This window comes from Tachypleus tridentatus, chromosome 2 (assembly GCF_004210375.1).
Source record: "Tachypleus tridentatus isolate NWPU-2018 chromosome 2, ASM421037v1, whole genome shotgun sequence".
Classification (NCBI taxonomy): Eukaryota; Metazoa; Arthropoda; class Merostomata; order Xiphosura; family Limulidae; genus Tachypleus; species Tachypleus tridentatus.
Window position 1 is genome coordinate 106246098 of NC_134826.1, and position 5606 is coordinate 106251703.

The window sequence follows — 5606 nt, forward strand, 5'->3', positions numbered from 1 at the left end:
GTAGGCTGCTGTATAGGATGGTGCCACTTCTACCAACATCTGGGGAAACATCCAGGGACCCAAGTATAACACTTCACCCTCTTCTACAAGAGAGAAGGAATTCAGTCTAACACTCTGGAGCAAAAGTCTCTGCCCACCACCTGAATGACCTGGAAATGAGTGTGGTTAGGATTCCCTAACTCCACTAGTAAACTCTGAGGGTTTTGTGCACTGGGAAGTCCTGATACAGTCTTGAAAACAGTGCAATAGGTGTACCATATTCCCTACATTTTAAAAAGCAAATTGACCCCAATTTATTTTATCCGATGATCCCCTTATGCCTTACTCATGATTGTCCATAAGTAGTGGTCTAGCATAGTATGGTAATTTCACGTGGTAAACTTTTAGGTGGTCATAGGAAATACCTCATTTCTAGTGTCTGTTGCAACCTGTACAAAGTATATAGAATTCGTGTGATTGCTAGTGCAGAACTGATTTCATAAAAAAATTAGTAAAAACAAGGGAATGGGTCCTAAAAGGTATCAAAGAATATACCCAACCTTCTGTATAATTTAGCTGAAATGGTTAAGATAGCTACAGGGGGTAGACAAAATCCCTTGGGAAAAAATACTTCCAGGTCAGGCAAATAAATGATAAAAGTGACTGTCTCCACAGAGAGAACTGAAAAAGAAGTAGAAGAGGTTGAGACTCTGGAAGGTACTGCTGAATTACAAACAAGGATGTAGCAGCCAATATGGGGCTATCAACAAAATCCAACAATTGGTTGGAATAAATCATACTGAGTACTTTGCATAACATATGAAGAGAAGAAGGGCTAGATTTCTAAACCAGTCCTGTTCTGATAGCATGCATCCATTGCTAAAGCTCAAAACCAGGTACCGGAAACCAAATATTCAGTTGTTGTGTGAGCTAATGAAAGGCCAACCCACCAATCAGAGTTGCAAAATTAGGGCCAATCTGACAAGACCTTGCAATGCAGCATCTATTCTGTTGGTAGAATCAGTGAAAATTGAGACAATTGACCTGCTACCATAGGCATCACTCTTGAAACATGGCAAGCTACTAGGGTAATAATACAGGAATGATCCCAAGAAAGATGGTCCAAAAATAAAAAACAAGGAGCCCTCAACCAAATGTCTCATCAATTGGAAACATAAGACACTACTACAGAAGATTTTCCCCTTAATAAGCCCAGACCATGAGGCATTCATTACCTGATTAAGAGCAAGAAGGACATTGTATAAAGACATCTCTTTGTCTGCGTAATGACCCTTGAATTCCTGATTGTTGGTAGATGCAACCCATCTGTGAAGGAAGGTATTTGTGAAAATATTGAGTTCAGAAAAAAGTGGTGGTGGAAGATTGTTTTGTTTTTTTAAATTTACACAAAGCTACACGAGGGCTATCTGTGCTAGCTGTCCCTAATTTAGTAGTGTAAGACTAGAGGGAAGGCAGCTAGTCATAACTACCCACTGTCAACTCTTTTACCAACAAACCGTGAGATTGACCGTCACATTATAATGCCCCCACAGCTGAAAGGGCAAGCATGTTTGGTGCGATGGTGATTCAAACCTGCAACCCCCAGATTATGAGTTAAATGCATTAACCCACCTGGCCATGCTGGGTCATGGTGGTGGAAAAACCAATATCATAGCATTGTCCCAATTTATCAATCTCTCAAGATAGAAAAAAGTTTCCTGGCTAAGGAAATTGGAGAAACTGATGAAATGATATTTATGATCACTTGGTCATATAAAGACCATTAAAAGGATCTCTTGTGCTATGTTTCAAAAGCATAAGGAATTCAAGTGATGCCAACATTTCTAGAAGAGAAAGAACCATTCACGTCATGGGACAAGTATAGGTGAATAAGAATCTGATGTCGTATTCCGTATTGTTGAGCAGAATGAGAGTCAACTGAGCCCAACTGAGAGATGGGATGAAAAGTATAAAATATTCAGACTGATGACATGTGAAATTGGAGTAGGGATAGATGCCCCAGCCCTAAAAATGAAGCCCATCTTGTTTGTTTCTGAAAGTATAATCAAGATGCAATTTTCTGACAACTGACAAGATAGTGCCAGCAGAAACCAGTTGTCCATGGAATGCTGTAAGTACTGTGTAATGTAAGAGAAGTGATGAGAAAATTTGCACAATATAGCAGTACCCATGTAAAGCAGATACGAGTCTGAGGGCAAAAATCTGGAACAGCAGTACTTGACATTTGTGCACAACAAGCCACTCCACCACTATGATAGTGTGCAGATAGGAGCATAGTACAGTAAATGTGATCATCTACAATCTCAGTAAAAAGAGTCAACTCAGATTAACAGATAAGTAACTTGTGAACCTTCAATAATCTAGATATAAATATGAACAAGAAAATTCAATAACTGGACCTCAATCTACTGTCTGCATAGAATCTGCAACCAACAAGAATGAAACTTGGGAAGAAGTAGCACGGCTTGCTCACTATCCCCAGACCAATGAAATTCTAATAGTCCTAGAATTGAGTTCCAAATTCTGATTTTCTGTAAGAGACAGAAACCCCACTGGTTAGGTGGATAATACAGGTGAAAATGCAAACTGAATGACAAATCCTGACTCAAAAATCTGCAATGCTTCTGGAACTATGGTCAAGGTTACCATATGTGGAAAATTCTTGGAGCTGAGCCCCCACAGACCCATAAGATATATGATAATAACAGACACCACCAGTGATCTGACCAAGCAGCAGACCCTTAGATATAGAAGGAATCAATTCCAGGTACCAATGTATTAGGAGACTGATGTTGGAGGTCAGGAAACATGAGCAGCAGTGAAAATATGACCTTCTATAGGAGCCAATGAAATTCGAGACTCCAACAACAAAAGCAAAGGATGTAGAAACCAAAAATTGAACTAACAGGCATGCTAATAAGGAATTCAGATCGTCATCAGTGAAGTTGGTGATCCTAAGAGTCTTCCAATGAAGTGAGGTGAAAAGAAAAACAAAATGGTAGATGGAAAGAAAAACTTAAAACAATCACTCCCAAACTTCTCAGCCATCAAGAAAGGAGTAGACTCAAAAACATCTGGGAAAAAGCCCAAAACATAACACTCTTAAAGAATGAACAGAAGAAAGCAAGTGAAAGGCAGCTTATCCCAAAGTGGCTGCTTTTTTGTTGTTTTTTTTCATTTTCTTTTTCCTTTAAAGACTGTTGATTACCATTGATTGGTTGGGCTTTGTGCCATAAAACACTAAATCAACCAACCAACCAAAACCATTGATTGGATCAACCTTTCATGAAATACATTTGTTTGGTAGAGCAAAGCAATGCTGAGCCAGCTACAATATCGATCCAAGAGAATCAAACTCTTGACCCAAGCACTACGAGTCTACAAATGCCCCATTGTCACATAGGAGAACTAAAAAGCCAACAAATTAAAAGGCACAGAAAAACAAATTGAAATTTTTTCCAGAATGTCAATGACTACCCTCATTTATGGCTTTAAATCCCCCTGGAGGGCCATCACAGATCCAAATCTATGGTTTCATCTTACTATGAATAAAATCACTGATAGTCTCAACCTAAAGTGCCCTCCCCCAAATGTTGTGTGATGCAAGGTTTTAGAGATGGGATAGGATAGGCCCGACTGCCTCCATTGTACCAGAAATAATAATCCAAGAATTCATGTCATAAATTGGCTTACCAATTGTTATAATTGGTGATGGTTTAAGTATCTTCAAACTGAAATAATGGAAAGCCCATTAGTGGCACTTTATCAAGAAAAAGTGATAGCATTATCTGTATGAGGTGCTTATATACAGCACAAGTATAGAGGATTCATTGACACAGGTGGAGAGTATCATGAGACAAATATCACCAAGTTCAGTTAAGTGGGGTATAAGAAACTATAGCAACACATTAAAATCAGATCAATGCTTAGATGGGTAAAGTTGGGGGGGAGTATGTATGTATTGGAAACTAAAGCATTTTTATTATTAAATACATATTCAAATATAAGATTCATGCTTTTAAAGCAATTATCAAGGTGGCCTGTTCATATGTTTCTGTAATACACTTGTACTAGTACTTCTCATAGTGTATAATTTATACAATATGATTTTTATCAAACAGTGTTAAATCATTTTCAAATTCTAATCCTTTAAGACTTAACACAAAGACAGTGTAAATTTAAACTTGGTTGCAGATGCAGTGAACATAGTTTTCTGTAATATTTAACACTTTTTCATAATATACTTTAACTCATTAAATGGTATCAGTTCTATTTTGTGGCTTCAGGGAATAAATCTAGAGCTGTGATTTGTGTAGGTTATGATTTGGCTCAATTAAGGCCAGCTTGTTTGATCATTCTAGACTATAAACAACAATGCTGGTACTATCTACACAACTATATTTACAAACATTCATCATGTTGATTCAACTAGTCTTTTCCTATTACTGCCAAGGCATGGTTGAATATTGTGAAAAAAATACAGCTGTATATTGTAAAACGTTTGAAACATTGTCAAAGTTTTACATCACATGCATTGCTATAAGCAAAAAATTCAGGATATTTAAATCTAAAGCCTGACTTTGGCTTTTAAGGTTATGATTATAGCATCATTGTGCTCTGATAATCTGGTAAAGTAACAATATTTACTGACTATAAGGAAAATAATCAGTTACTTTATTCTACTTTCTGCTTCTTTGTCTTCTTTTTATACTTTGACATAAGAGTATTCTTTTTTTCCTTAGATAGTTCATTTGACTTTTCCTGAAGCTCCTTTTGTTCATGCCGTAGAAAAACATTTAGGTTGCTACATGATGAATATTTCTTCACATAACCATTATAAGAAATCTGTTTGTGTTTGTTTGGTTTGCTGACACAAACCTTTGTTTGTTTAGAATTAAGCACAAAGCAACACAACAGGCTACTTGTGATCTGTACACTACAGGTATCAAAACCCAGTTTCTAGCAGTTTGAGTCCATTTGTAGACATGCTGCTGTGTCACTGGGAATCTGACACAAACTGCTGATGAGCTTTGAATAGTGTAGAGAATATGACAATTCAAACTAGGCTTCTACATCACAGATTAATATTTTAATTTCTTTTGATTAACTGAAGATAAATCTGTAATATAATTGTTTAACTGTTCATGTGCTGTACAATATCAAATAATAATAATCTAGCCACAATGCAACAAAGTTAACTTAGGTTGCTGTATAATGAATTAAATAGGACTTAAAAACTTGATAAATAACTTCTGCAGTGCCTAAGAATAGTTATATCAGTTTTATTTATTTTTTTACTGAATGGTAGTAAAGTCTTTGATATGTTGCATGAAATACTGAGAGCAATAAGTGAACTGTAAATATGACTAATTAAAATTTATGAAAAACGTTTAACTGCTTTTAACTGGTTTTTTTTTTTTTTTTGTCTGGGAGAAGTAACCAAATAAATAAGAATCATTATATCTACAAATTATCTAAATCTGTTGAAAATGTAGCTTTATTGCTTTGATTTATTTTTTTGAAGTTTTTATCTTTAGTGTAATATTCATTCTACTGGAGAATTTGGGATAATAAGATCGCATCTGAACTACTTTCACATGTTGAAA